Here is a 15,840-nt window from a genome sequence, read left to right on the forward strand (position 1 = left end):
ATGAACAAAATATGGTTGGCAACGGGGTGTAACTAAGACCCACCGGGCCCCCCTGCAGAGATTTTAAGCGGGCCCCCTACCCCCTAGCCCCCCCCCCCCCCCCTGGACCCGCTCAGGGCCGTTTTGGCGGGCTGGAGGGGTCGCAGCATGAGGGGAAAGCTATGGCCACACTTGGCGGGGAGGGGTCACGGTCCCCCCGCCCTCACCTCGGGCTCTCCCCTCTGCGCTCCCCTCCAGCTTCAATAACCACATGTGTGCAGCGGCGGGCAGCTGCAGTTACATACCTTCTGTGCGCTCCAGCTCGGACACTTCTCTCTCTAGAGAGAGAAGCACCCACGCTGGAGTGCACGGAAGGTATGTAGGTGCAGCTGCCTGCCGCTGCACAAATGTGGTTATTGAAGCTGGAGGGGAGCGCAGAGGGGAGAGCCTGAGGTGAGGCAGGGGGGGACCGTGACCCCTCCCCGCCAAGTGTGGCCATAGCTTTCCCCTCATGCTGCGACCCCTCCAGCCACCCAAAGCGGCCCTGAGTGCGGGTGCATGGGCTGCAGTCCTTATTGTTACGCCCATGGTTGGCACGACAACTGTAATAAAATCTCGCCAACAGTGGGCCCCTATGCAGAATAAATAAAGGGGCCCCATGTGAGTGGCCATAATCATATCAGATTACGGTTGGATCCAAATAATGTTGATAACATAAAAGTACATGAATCTAGGTTACATTCTGTAGGCACTGTATAATGTAGCACTCAATTTATACTTGTGTATGACTTGACCACAAGCAAATATCACTGCTCCTCATGAGTTTCAAAGAGAAATACACAGAGAAGAGCCTGCAGAATAATCATGTCCTAACTGTGGTGAAGCTGCATGGGTCCTAGAGGGCATGGGGCCCCTGTGCGGCTGCACGGCCTGCACAGGTCTATGTACGCCTCTGCTTAAGGTAGCCATACATCTAGTGATGATGGGCAGATTCGACCAAGACACAAATTTCTCTCTAATCGAATCGGATTAGAGAGAGATCTATTGGCTGCCCAATCACCACAGGCCGATTCTCGATCAATTTCATGCTGAAACTGACCAGGAATCGGCCTTGTGACGCCGCATCCAACTGCCAACCGCCTCACCGCCCTGACGCTATCCCCCTAATGTTAAAAGTGATACATTACCTGTCCGCTGCCTCAGCTTGTCCTCCGCTGGCTCTGGGCGCACTCCGCTCTCCATACACATCTCACATCACACGTGTGCTCTGACAAGGCAACCACGTGGAGCGCGTAAATGGAGTGCACCTGGAGCCAGCGGAGGACAAGCGGAGGCTGCAGACAGATAATGTATCACTTACACTGGGCACCGCAGGGACATTTAACATTAGGGGGGACATCGCCGCGGGTTTCGTCACATTCAGCTCTTATCCTGATATTGCACTCCGTTACCAACGCACACCTGATTGAGCAAGTCGGCCTTACATCTTACAGTATGTGCAATCAACTAATGTGTCAAATTTTGGCCCGAAATTGGTCGCATTGTCAGTCAGGCATGCACTTGGCGGCACCGATTATAATAATCTAACTAATCGGATAGTCGATCGGCCGCCAAGTCGCCTAATGTATGGATACCTTTACATTTTACCTCTTTAAAAAGCTGGGAATATAGCCATATACCCCAGGGGTATTAAAGTGGACCTGAACTCTTGCACAGGACAGAAGAAAAACAGAGAAATGCACCCATTATGTATTTAGAGAGTTTAGCCTGTTTAATTCCCCCTCATTTGTGTTTAATCACAACTTGTACACTGATCTCTCAGCTGTGTCACATGACTGCCACGGCAGAGATGGCAGACAAGCTCATTTGAAAGCACCGACTATAAACAATATGTCTGCTTCCATGAATCAGGAAGTAGAAACTGTACAGATTTATTTTGGGATTTGTATCAGCTGTAACAACAACAGCCTAATCACAACAGCTGCCAAAACATGCATGGGCACCAAAACAATGATTTTATCTCTGATGGAATTTTCACTTGTATAGACCTGGGTTTCTCAATGATTAGCTAAAGCTGCAGTGTTTTGCACCTATTTTCATGCAAACAACTTCATAAGGGAATTCCAAATGCCATTGTCTCCAGTGAGCTTTTTGTAAAATGCACAGTATAAACTGCAGTTCAAATATTTCCAAGGCCCCATTCACACTGGGAATCGCAAACTGACTACAAATTCACTCGCGTTTTGCAAAGGGATTTTCCTGTGATTTTTCTTTGCACTGGAAAGCGATTCTGGATTGATTGCATTTTGTAATTCTTTAACATTAAAATGCAGTCGATCCAAAATCGCTACAAAAATAATTTGCACCATGTTTGAGATTACAGCAAATCACTAATCACTGGCGATCGCTACAGTGTGAACACTACCATTGATTTGCGTTGCCATAGAGCTTTTTCATGCGCTAGTGATTTACAGACATGCTGAAATCACTAGTAAAGCGCTCCAGTGTGGATGAGGCCCAACTGTTGTCAATTTCACTGTTTGGACTGATATTGTATGTGCATCACTAAAAAATAAGTTCAACTGAGGTAGTTTGCTTGGAATTGGGGATTTAAAAGAAACAAGTCAATGGTCATAAGACAAGTAGAACATATTTAGATCATAAACTCAATACCAACAGTTTTTATTAATAAGTCTTATACTATACAATTAATACACATTCACTGTCCATAAGGCTGGTTTTACACTACAAACTGGCGTCAGCAGTGTGGTGCAACGCGTTCACCACACCACCATAAACAGGCCTTCTGGGAATACCGTGTTACTACACAGTATCCCGTTAGGCATCCGGCCACACAGGAAGTGACACGCGCTTGCAGTCAGTTCCTGTTTTAGGAACGTGGATTTCCGGCGCAACGCGATGTAGATAATGTGATTTCTTCCATAAGATTTCATTGGAGTGCAGTAGCAGTGCTTCAATTTGTCACACCACCTCAGTGTGAAAGGGCCCTAAGGGTGCCCTAAATAAACGAATGACTTTTCTACAGGCCGAAATGTTCCAGGTTCCTGTATGCACTTGAGATACAAAAGTGACATGAATGTCTGATTGATTGATTGATTGATAAGAGATTACTGTTTCATGATATATATGTTAGCTTCTTTAAGTACTGGATCTTCTATGATTATTCATTACAACTCTGGCGGTTATTTTAATTCAAAATAACATGTTTTTTCATTCTCATGGCCAACTGACCATGAGAATGTTGCTATCTACAACACTAGTCAAAATATGAGATGTTGTGCAAAGTTCTCACATAAGCAACAATAGTCAGACGTGTTCTGTGACGCTTCTAAAGCACGTTGTGATCATGCAGTCATGTGTCTTATTTGCACAGGCGCACTGATACAAGCACATGGTGATCACACACCCTTATCTGCAAAGGCGCATTGATGAAACATGTTCTACGCCTGTGCAGTTATTGAATTCTGTCTATATAAAGGAGGGAAAATACTTTGGAGTTGGGACTCTCGAAGGACAAGCAGACATGCCGTCTGTTTGTGTCGCCGGGTATTTCCCCTCCGAGGTCGCTGAGGTCCCCCGATCTTCTCTGGGTGATGCTACAATACTTGGTAAGAATATTGGTGCTCACTAATTACTCAAATACAATGTAACTGTGATTCTGCAAGCCTAGATAATTATTATAACAGGATTGTAGCTCAATAAATATTATTATTGAACCTTTCCTCATGTTTTGCTGCAATTTCTTTCTCCGACTACGGTGGTGAGCGAAGTTAGAGGGTTTAAAAACCCTTCCCATGAGGCAAAACAGCACTGCATACCAGCAGTGCTGCTCAGCAAGATTTCGGATATCCGAGTTACCCAGATAATCCGAACTTTTTCCACTATCCGAACCGGATCCGGATTCCTGGGCCAAATCCGAATAGCACTATACGAGGTATTACGGATATCAATCTGAAAATCCGGAATCCGTCGGATACTAAGGTCGGATATCCGAATCCGGGTACTGTAACCATGGAGATTACGTCCATGACGTAATTGAGCCAATCAGAGGGCCCCAGTCTAAGCCCAAGCAACCAATCACAGAGGGGAACCTTGGCCAGTCCCTCCTGTATATAAGGAGGGGGGCCATGATGAAAAATCGTCCTTGCTTGTGACTGCACACTGAGAGACAACTCCAGTGCTGTTTGGCTAAGCAAGTGCATCATCACACTGTTAAACCCAGCGCTTTTGAGTGGAAACACCTTCACTACACTATTGTTATATTGTACTGTAGTTAGCTAGCCTGTGTAATTTGTCAGTGTCAGTCAGTCAGACTTTCAGCTGCAGCAGCTGCTAGTTAGGTCCTGTGTCTGTGTGTGTGTGCACAGTCCAGGCCTCCTGCTGCTGGCTGGCCTGCTATTAGCCTTAAGGGGCCCATACACCTAACGATTTTCCCACCGATATATACAGCAGATTCGATCACTGTGATCGAATCTGCTGTGAAATCGTTGCACAAACGCTAACAGAATGATCGATTTCCGTCCAAAATCAATCTTTCCTGTCGATCCGTCCTTGCGGAAGATTTGCCCAATATTAATAAAGAACAAGTACCCCACATCATCTGTGACATCAACACATTATCTTGTACTATGTCTGGCACTGGCAGCCGGGGTAGGGTCAGCAAGGCTAAAACGAGAGGGAGCAACATTGTGGCCTCCGTCAGCAGTTCTGCCGCCTCAGTCTTCATTCCGCCGCTAGCCACTGGCCGTCCAGCTGTTAGGGGGAGTCACGCGGCAGAGACACAGCAGCGTGAAGCGGCCATTTTCAAGCAGGGTCGGCGGCGCAAATTGGAGGAGAAAGAAGCTGCGTCTGTGATGCAGCTGATGGTGGATGACGAGCAGTCCACCACCAGCCCTACAAAAGACATTCTGGATGTAATGGGCTTTGTGGATGAGTCTGAGATGGTGACGGTGGTTATTGGGGGGGAGTCCGTCCATGATGTGTCAGCAGAAGAGGAGTTTGAGGCGGGCTCATCATCCCAGCAGTTGTTCGAGGAGGGGGAGTATGATGTTGATGACGAGATGAAGGACCCGGACTACCGTCCACAGGAGGGGGATGTCAGCTCTGACTCTGAGGAGGAGGATGCGTCAGTGGGTCTAGCACGGAAGATCAGCATCGCTGACATTTGCAGCAGCAGCAGTGGGCATGAAATGCATGACCCACAGCCTGCTGCTTCATCTGCCACTGCTACCACCAGCCACAGCATTCAACCCCAGGCCCCAACCACCACAGGGAGAAAATCATCAGCAGCATCCCATTCTGGGCGTAAGAGAAAATTGCACTCCCCAATCTGGCAGTTTTTTCATCTGCCCTCACTGGAAAGCAAGTTTGTGACTTGTAATGTGTGCCATGTGAAGCTGAGCAGAGGGTCTAACCCAGGCATGGGCAAACTTGGCCCTCCAGCTGTTAAGGAACTACAAGTCCCACAATGCATTGCAGGAGTCTGACAGCCACAGTCATGACTCGTAAAGGCAAATGCATTGTGGGACTGGTAGTTCAGCAACAGCTGGAGGGCCAAGTTTGCCCATGCCTGGTCTAACCCCTCCAACTATGGCACCTCCAGCTTCATAAACCATCTGGAAAAAAAGCACAAACAAGAGCACGAGGCATTCAAGAGGCTGAAGGAAGCTGGCACTGGCCCTTGAAGTGGTCAGAGCACCATAACCCTCTTTGCCACGCCTCCTCAGTGGTCTCCTCTGCTCCCTCCTCGGCAAGCCAAAAACGCCACCAGACCCTGCTGAGCGAGTCCTTCGTGGTCAGGGCTCAGCCTCCTGGCAGCCGTCGCATATGCCAGCTGAACAGCCTGCTTGCACGGGCCATGTCCTCCCAGCTCCTCCCGTACTTGTTTGTGCAGGAGGGGAGCCAGATGCGTGCGCTCCTGCAGTGCACAGCGCCGGATTGGCCAATCCCCAGCCGGCACTACTTTGCACGCACGGCCATCCCAGCACGGCACCAATTTGTAAAGGCCAACATGGAACGTGGGCTTGACCATGGGTGGGTGAGCGGGTCCATGTGACAATGGACTTGTAACGGTCTGCTCAGCTGTCTGCACGGGCAGACGGCTGTTTGTCCATTCCTTAAGTCTGAGGGCTGCAGGTCTCTGGAAAAAAGACCTGCCTGTGCTTTGCAAGTTTCAGACCTGCTCTGCTGCTGGGCAATTTGCATACACTTGTCATGCAAACGGCCTAGCTGCCTCCTTTGAAGGCTTGCAGTATAAATGCCATGTGATCCCAGAGTCCTTTGCCGCTCATAGAGGTTTGTTCCTGCTGGACTCACCTGGAGTGTCAGTCACTGCTATCTTAGTATAGTTAATTCTTGGGGAGTGCTCCTTGCATTCCTAGTTAGTGCAGTCAGTTTGTGTATATTTGTACTGCCTATTCTGTCCTGTCTTGTCTGTCGCAATTGCGCTGTCGACAGCGGCGGTTGATAGCAAATCGCTCTGTCTTGTTTGGATCGCACTAGCCTCTAGCGGTAGCGGCTGTGGATCCTTCTGATCTATGTTCCTGGAGTGTAAGCTGGAGCAGCGGTTGCTACTGGCTACCTCATCTGTCTGTCTTGTCTGTTTGTGCTCATTTGTGTTACTTGTGGCTAGTGAGGGTGGCGTGCTTGTCTCTGTTGCGCTTTTCGTGCGGAGACCGCGCTGTAAATGCGTTCGCTGTTGCGAATGAGTGCGGTGTTCGCGTTTAGCTAGCGTTTGTTATTTTCCTTATCTTTTACTGTGCCTTTGCTACTCTCGTGCTCTGTCCTGCTCAGTCTGGTGTCACTATTTGGCAAACGTCATTCTTGCGATTGCGTTCCCACTTTGTTTCCGCTGTTGTGTGTTCACCGTCGCTGGGTGGCGACTAGTTTGGTGGACACACATTGATTCTGTCTCTTTGCTTTCTCTCTTTGGGGGCTATCTTGCCTTGTGTTGCTTCTCTTCGTACAATTTCCATCTGGCAATTGTGGCAGCGCAGAGGGTTTATTCCTCTGCACTCCACAGCTCCATCTGCCGGTGGAAATTCCCCTCTACTGGTGCTTCCACCAAAAGATGGGTTCTATTATTTTTGACACGCTTGTGGAGGACCTCCACAGTGTCAGCGCACATCTTGTGCCCTGACCACGGAGATATCCCACAATCGTTACAGGACTCATGGAGCAGCCGGTTCGGGATAGGCCGCTATTTGTCCTTCACCGCACACTGGGTCAGTTTGGTGGAAGTGGGTGAGGAGGGGACAGCAGCATCGGGCACAGCAGCAGCAGCATCATCACCCCAGTGGGTGTTGCCACCCCGCAGCAGGGTCAGGGGAAGTGCAGCAGGTTCCAGCTCTGATCCGGTTCCATCCTCAGGCAAACCCGCCGCCAAACACCCCCGCCTCAGCAGAAGCGTGAAGGCCCACCACTGGCAAGCGCTGGTGGAGATGGTCAGCCTGGGGAAGAACAGACTGACGGCAGACCACGTCCTGGCCAAACTCCGAGAGCAGGAGAGAAGTTGGCTGACCCCCAGAGGCCTGAAAGTCGGAGAGGTGGTGGCCGACAATGGGGCCAACCTGGTTGCCGACATCTACCGGGGAAACCTCACCCACATCCCCTGTCTGGCCCATGTCCTGAACCTGGTGGTGTAGAAATTCCTGCGCACCTACTAGGGAATGGACACTCTTTTGGGAGCGGCAAGGAAAACCGTGGGTCATTTTCGCCACTCGGGTGGTGCCCCAACATCCCTGGAAGCCATGCAGCTGGAGCTGAACCTCCCACGGCACCAGCTCATTGTAAACATTCCAACACGCTGGAATTCCACCCTGGCAATGTTAGAACGTCTGGTTTAACAGAAGTGGGCAGTCAACCAGTTCCTGGCCAAAGCCACCATGGATGCCACCTTGTCCGGTACCGGCACCACCCACCTCCCGGACATCATCCTCAGTGCTGATTGGGGAAAAATGCAGCTGGTGTGCTTGGTGCTGGCACCCTTCCTGGAGGCCACCAACATGGTCAGCCGGGACCAAGCATCGCTGTGTGAGTGGGTGACCATTGTGTGAGTGGGTGACCATTGAGTGCATGCTGGACAAGGCCCTTTATGCTCTGCTGGAAGTGGTAGAGGCAGCATTGATCCAGCAAGAGCAGCAGCCACCTGCACAGTCCACCTCTGTGCGGCAGGAGGAGGAGGTTGAGGAGGACTTGCAGTTTGAGGAGTTGGAGGTTCCATGAAGAAGAGGGGGCACAGCGGAGTGCAGCTGCATTGGTGCAGGGGTAGAGAGAGCAGGAGGAGGCTCAGGAGTCAGAGGTGGAGGAGGACAGCACTGTTATCTCGGGGGGTGCCGAAGATGTGTCAGCAGAGATGGCGTCCCTGTTCCCCATGGCAGCGCACATGCTGCAGTGCCTGTGCAGTGACTAAAGGGGGAAGCAGATGCGTGCTCGGGAGGACATCTGGATCACCCTGATGCTAGACCCACGGCTGAAGGGGAAGCTGGCTCAGTTTCTGCCTGGAGGAGGAGACCCGGTGCGCCGAATCAGGGACTTGCAGCGGATTCTGGTTCAGCGCTTGGAGGAAGCCTTCCCCCAGCCTCCCAACCCCATGCTATCACAGTCCAGCCAGCACAGCAGCAGGTGCCTGCATCCAGCAGCAGCAGGCGCCCAACAAACCTGCTATCTCTGGCAAAGGCGCTCTACACCATGCCAGTACTGCTGCCTACAGAGGAGGTGCCTGCAGCAGCATCCGGCTCTCAAAGCCAGAACCAGCACCTGACCCGGATGGTGGCAGACTAAATGGGGTCCTACAGCGGGCTTGACACCGACACCCCTGTGGACCCCTTGGATTACTGGGTCAAGCACCTGGATATCTGGAGGGAGCTGGTGCAGTACGCCCTGGAAGTACTGCCCTGCCTGCCTTCCAGCGTGCTGTCAGAAAGGTGCTTCAGTGCGGCCGCTGGCGTGGTCACCGAGAAGCGCTCTTGTCTGTCCACCCAGTCCGTGGACAGACTGACGTTTCTGAAAATGAACCAGGCTTGGGTGGTTGGTGAGTTCCTGGATCGGATTTCTAGGTATGCGGATCCGAATTCTATTCGGATTTTGAAAAGGGGTATCCGAGCAGCACTACATACCAGTTAACAGGGAACATACCAGTGTTGCACGCGTATATTACACCTACCACTTACTGCGTTTGTGGCTGGAGAGGGTGTGCGCGGCGGGCACGTGTCTAATGCATGTGCTGGGAGCACACGTGTGGCGGGGGCGTGTGGCGGACTCTTTTAAGAATCATGGTATTACTGGTTTCATCCAATATTGGATAAGTGCGCAAAAAGTGCGCAATTAAGCAAACAACATTTTGCGACAATTACGACAGCTATGGCAAGGCGGACTTTAAAGGACTACTGTAGGGGGGTATGGGGAAAAAGAGTTGAACTTACCCGGGGCTTCTAATGGTCCCCCGCAGACGTCCTGTGCCTGCGCAGCCACTCACCCATGCTCCGGTCCCCACCTCCGGTTCACTTCTGAAATTCAGACTTTACATTCGGAAAACCATTGCACCTGCGCGGCCGCTCCCTTGCTCCCACTGACGTCACCAGGAGTGTATTGCACAGGCCCAGTACAGTCTGCACCTGCACAGTACGATCTTGGTGACATCAGCGGAAGAGAGGACACGGCTGCGCAGGCGCAGTGGTTTCCCAACTTTAAAGTCGGAAATTTCAGAAATGAACCAGAGGGACCGGAGCATCAGTGAGTGGCTGCGCTGGTACGGTATTTCTGCGGGGGACCATTAGAAGCCCCGGGTAAGTTCAACTCTTTTTCTCCCTACCCCCCTACAGTAGTCCTTTAAGATGCATGATGACACCTGCGCCAAGTGCCGTTATAGTTCAAACTTTTCATCATGTGCCGTTGCATGTTCCCGTGGGTAGGAAGGTGGATTGGAGAGCGCTCGTTCGTCGGGGCGCATCGCTGAGGGTTCCTCAATCCTCCTTCCTGTGTGTACTGGTCTTTGCAGTGTGTATGTTTATTTTGACTTTTATTTTTCAATTTAGGTTTGCTTTGATGCACATCATCATGGACTGCATATGGAAGAGGGAAACTGTTGCCATTAGATAAGAAGGATGTACATAGAAGAGTCCAGCTGTTGGGAATGAGTGCCTGCACATGAAAAGGTGGGGGGGGGGGAGGGGGGTGCTGTGCATGTTGGAAATGGGTGACTGCACTTGAAAAGGAGGGAGGAAGGGGGAAGTGCTGTACAAGTGGGCCTGTACATCTGGAAAGGGAGAGTGCTGTACATCAAAGGGGGAGGAGGTGGTAGGGGGTTGCACCAGAATGGCTGCATTTGAAAGGATGGGACAAGACAAATAAAGTTGGTGGCAAAAAGTACAAAACAAGCCATCTTGCAGGTCTATTCATTAGGTGTTTCTGGTCAATCCAAAGGTGGCTGCACACAATCAATTTTTCTGATTTGATTGTAACATTTGAAAAATTAAAGTCCTGCTACCCCATAGAGCCACGTGAATCCATGCTGTGCACTGATGAGGATCAATTAATCCAAAACAGTCTGTATGCATGTTGGATTATTGAGGCTCTGTATAAATAAAAAGCTGATGCATTATTGTATCCCAGCGGTTCTGGAGGTGTGGTTAGCTTACAGGGACAACAAAGGATGGTTGGCATATTCAGCAGTGATGCATTGTGGGAGACCTCATATGCTCATTCCAAACCAAATAATCACAAATACCTTCTGTTTTAAGAAGGCACATTTTTGTTTTTCCTTTTATTTGAGTAATGTATCACTCATTTTTCATTTTTCCACAGCTGTGAAAAAATATAATTGAAAACTTTGACAAAATTGCTTGGGTCTATAAATCAAGAAATTGACAATAGTATCCTACACCATTCAAATTTCATAAAGATTGATCAGAAAAATCAGCCACTGCCGACCGACATACGTGGATAAAAACAGAACATTTTATCAGATTTCTCACTCGAATAAATAAAAACCTTTTTCCTCTGAAGCAACCAATCGTTTTTATAGAATTGCGGTAAAATCGCATCTTTTTATTGTATCGTGTATAAAGCAGAATTCACATCTGATTCTTGTCTGATCAGATTGTTGAACCAGGCTTTTAACTCTGTACATACTTGCAAGAATGATCATTTTGGGCAGCCTTTCCCCCTACAAACACAGTCTTTGGCTTCCTGGCAATCAGCGTGTTTTGTGCCATGGAGAGGGGGGAGAGGAGAATATGCAGGAGAGAGCTGCCAGCACCTACGGCAGCACATACAGTACTAACTGGACACGGTTTTCCGGCATGCTGGTTGCACTGAGTTTTTAGAGGGTGGGGTGAAGACTTCTTTATACGCTTAAAAATGGTGCCCATTTCTGAGTAATTATTTCGGACAAACCTTAAGGTGGCCATACATCTACTGATTTCGCAACCGATTGACCATCTGATTCGATAATTATTATTGAATCGGGTGAAATTGGTGAACCAACAAACATGGCCGATCGATGATTCAACCAATTGCTAAGCAAAATTGGTCAAATGTATCGATCAGACATGCTGGGAAATCTCGGGCCGACATGGTTGATTGCATGCACGACGGAAATAGCACGTGAATTGGGGATGAGCGATGAATGAGATGGAATCACCAGCCGCTGTTTCGCCAGGTGTAAAGGTGCCCCATACCCCCCCCTCCACCCCCGCTTTTGCATTAAAATACTTTATCACTGTCTGCTGTGACAAAGGTGCCCATACTGCTTAGCGCAACGTTACACATGCTCCCAACGTCCTATATGCCAGTAACCACGTGAGGCGCCAATGCGGAAGATGTCACCTGCGGCAGGAGACAGCGGACAGGTTAAAAATGAATGGGTACCACATTAACATTTGAGGGACAGGAGGCGGCGTCACAAGGCCGATTTCATGCTAAAATCGTTCGGGAATCGGTCTGCGATGTATGGGCAGCCAACAGATCTCTCTCTGTTTAGATTCAATCAGATAAGTCCATTCACCCATACATTGCTAGATGTATGGGCACCTTTAGTTGTAAATATGTACAGGCGCTTACTGAACACTAAGGCCTCGATTCATAAAGCATTCCCGCATGCGGAAATGCTGAAAACGGCTCACTTTACCGACCACACAGCAAAATCTGTATTCATAAAGGCTTTTTCCGCATGAAAAGCCGACATTCGCGAGCAGAGTGATAAATCACCGCCTTGCGCGGTGATTATCATAACAAAAGTAACAAATGTCAATTCATAAAGATTAGAGGTAGCGGTATGCGGACGGGGATTACCGCTACCTCTGATGTGGCGAGAAGCGTGCGGAATCCATTGCAGCTGCAGAGAGAACACCGCACGGAGGGACTCCGCCTGCTTCTCCTGTTTCCGCATGTCTCCCGACAGCCTAACGCTAGCCTACAGCGGAATATCTCCGCACGCCTATAACAACTAGAAACATTTTTATGAATTACCACCCTGAAGGCTGATATACCGACAGCGGTGTTTCGCCGCTCGAGTTTACCTTACCGACAGCACTTTTATGAATCGAGGCCTTAAGGTGCGTACACACGCACTACGGAAGCTCAGCGGATTGTTCAGGAACAGCCTTATCAGTCCGCCGACAGTGCCCACACGCGCACTACTGTCTGCTGAAAGTCCGCCCAGCAGGAGAGTCTAATGCTGGGGATACACGGTACGTTTCTGTACCGTGTATCGACCAGCTGATCCGGCCATCTGATAATATTCAGCTGGCCCGATCAAGCCGCTCGACCCGCGCCCGCTCGATTCCCGCCGGCGGACAATGGCAGGGAATCGAGCGGCTGATAAGGACTGCCGGTGGGGACGAGCGCTAATCGATACGCGCGCACGCGCGGACGAGCGGGGTCGCGGCGGGGGTCGATCTGGCGGCTAATCGGCCGCCGGATCGACCCAAGTAAGCCCGGCATTAGGGACCCGTCCTTGGCTTCTGTAGTGCGTGTGTACGCACCTTTAGCGACACTTTAGAAAATTAAATTAAATGAATTTGCATTACTTAAATGCCCACATTCAGAGCTTCTTCCCTGTCTATTGCATACAATGAGACAGGAGGTCTTCCCCCATCAGACTGTTTGGGCATTGCCTTCTCCTGAGGCCTATCTGGCATTCCTTTTGTTTAGCCTTTGATCTTTTGTTTGGTCTTTGTACATTTTAATTTGCATCCTTTTTAATGTACAATGCTGTGTAGGGTGTTGTTGTTTTCATACTAACTGGAAAATAATCAAGATGCAAACTAGTGACATTTTTGTGTAAAATAACCACATTAGTGTAATAAATAAATGACATCACAATCATAAATTCATTTCAATTGCTTTATTATTTGTTCAATAAGAAGTTACTGTATATGTACTAAATGTACAACCTATAAATGTAATTCAATTTGTTAGAAAATATATGGAAATGACACTGCTAAGAGCTATAAAAAATATGTGCAGTAGGCCTTGTTCACATTGCGATAGGCTCACATGTCCGTCCGCGGTGGGCTTTTTTTTCCGCATTTTTTTGAAGTGTTTTCCGCCGATTTTCTGCGCGTTCGCTCGTTTTTGTGGGCGTTTTTGTAAGCGCTTTTGCAGAGCGCTTCCGTCTTTTGATGAGATAAAAATCCGGAAACAATAAATACAATGTATTTTTTTTAAAAAGCTCACACTATCGCTTCTTAAAGCGCCCCCCCCCCCCAAAAAAAAACAGACACCAACAAAAAACAGCACTCCACCATTTTGCATTACGGTGATTCGCCACGCAGCAATTTAAGTTCACCCCCATTGACTTTCATTAGCCTGGCGCTTTTGGAATTGCTGCCGATTCCAAAGTGTGACTGAAAAAGTTCCTGTGGGCTCCAGGCCTCAGATCAGAGAAGGGTTAAAGGACAACTGAAATGAGAGGGATGCGGAGGCTGCCATAATTATTTCCTTATTAGGAATACCAGTTGCCTGGCAGCCCTGCTGATCCTCTGCCTCTAATACTTTTAGCCAGAGCCCCTGAACAAGCATGCAGCAGATCAGATATTTCTGACATTATTGTCAGATCTGACAAGGTTAGCTACATGCTTGTTTCTTGTGTTATTCAGACACTACTGCAGCCAAATAGACCAGCAGGATAGCCAGGCAACTGGTATTGTTTAAAAGGAAATAAAAATGGCAGCCTCCATATATTTTTCACTTCAGTTGTCCTTTAATCTGTTTGCCATATTAGGTGACAATACACCTCAGTCCTAGTTCACACTACAAATCGCAAGCGTTAAGCACTTTTGTGAGCGATTTTGTAAAGTGATTATTTGTGATTTGTATTTTTTTTAGAGCTTTTGTATGCATTTTTTTTTTGCGATTTGCAATTATGTGTATGCAGACAAACAGGCAGTGCACTCTTTGACCCAGGAGTGAATGTCTTTTAAAGCAAATTTGCCCGAAAAGACTCACAAAATCACTGTTCGAAGCAATTTTTCCTATACCTTGAATCGAAGTGCAGTCGCCCAGAAAATGGTGCAGAACCTGCATTGCAATAGGAAAGAGAGCTCATCGCTCATGTGAGAACACTCACATAGGATCTCATTCCGCAAGCGCTTTAACAGCACTTTTAAAAACGCTAGCAACTAAAAAAAAGTTTAAAACTCTCATAGTGTCTAGGCCAGAGTGGACGGCACTTTCGCGTTCCAGCGCTATGGTCATGCAGGACACTATCGGCATGAAGTGCCACACACGTTTGGTGTTACATGATCAAATCTGATTGATCTGTCCACCAGCTGAATCTAAAGAGGAGAGGAAGAAAGCTGCACTACAGAGGCAAAGCACATTTTGCCCATGAAACAGCGATTTTATCCAAATCTTGGCTTCTGTATTATTTTTATAATTATCATTTACTTAGCGCTGATCCTGATTGCTATTACAATTTGTCCTGGTCAGCGGGATAGTGTACTGATAGTGCCCATTCACACTTGCAATCGCAAAACCTTGCGCGGGTGATTTTACCACGTTTAGCGTGGTAAAATCACTGTACACTCTTGCGATTCCCGACACTGTACACTGTTGCGATTCCTGTTTTAAGAAAGCAAACTTTTATTTTCCAAAGCATTTTAGAAAGGGCCCGTTTCCACTAGGAGCGGTACGATGTGGCTACATAGCCGCATCGCACCGCAGGTGTCCTGAAACACATGCACAGCAATGGAAGAGTTTCCACTGCGTGCATGTTGTGCGGAGCGATCTGAGAACCTGCAGCATGCTGCAGATTCTCGCACGGCCGCATCCGCCCGCAGCCGCGTTCCATCTCCTTTAATACACTTCCGCATCGGGATGCGGCCGGTGGCGGAAGTGATGCGATGCCGCTAGGTAGCCGCATTCGCATCATTTAGTAGTGGAAACCAGCCCAAGGGGGCTTTTAGGACCATTGTAGTCCCTTACACACTCCAAAAAGTTCTGGGTCACCATGAGCTTGCTGGTTAGTCTGTACCCCTGGGTGTTTCAAGCCCTACTTCATAGACCCAAATTAATCCATGCCATGCACTGATGAGGATCAACCAATCCGAAACAGTCTGTATGCATGTTGGATTAGTATGGCTCTGTACAAATTAACAAGCTGACACATCATTGCATTCCAGCAGTTCTGGAGGTCTGTTTATCTTCTAAGGGCAACAATGGTTAATTTGCATATATTCAGCAGTGATGCACTGGGAGACATCTCGGAGCTCACTCCAACCTGAATTATCGCAAATTCTTTCTGTTTTAAGAAAGCAAACTTTTGTTTTCCATGGCAAAATGCTACATGTAACATGTTTTGTTATTGCCACTAACCACGAATCGCCCGCGATCGGCGGC

The sequence above is a fragment of the Hyperolius riggenbachi genome, chromosome 5 (assembly GCF_040937935.1).
Source record: "Hyperolius riggenbachi isolate aHypRig1 chromosome 5, aHypRig1.pri, whole genome shotgun sequence".
In the NCBI taxonomy this organism is placed as follows: domain Eukaryota; kingdom Metazoa; phylum Chordata; class Amphibia; order Anura; family Hyperoliidae; genus Hyperolius; species Hyperolius riggenbachi.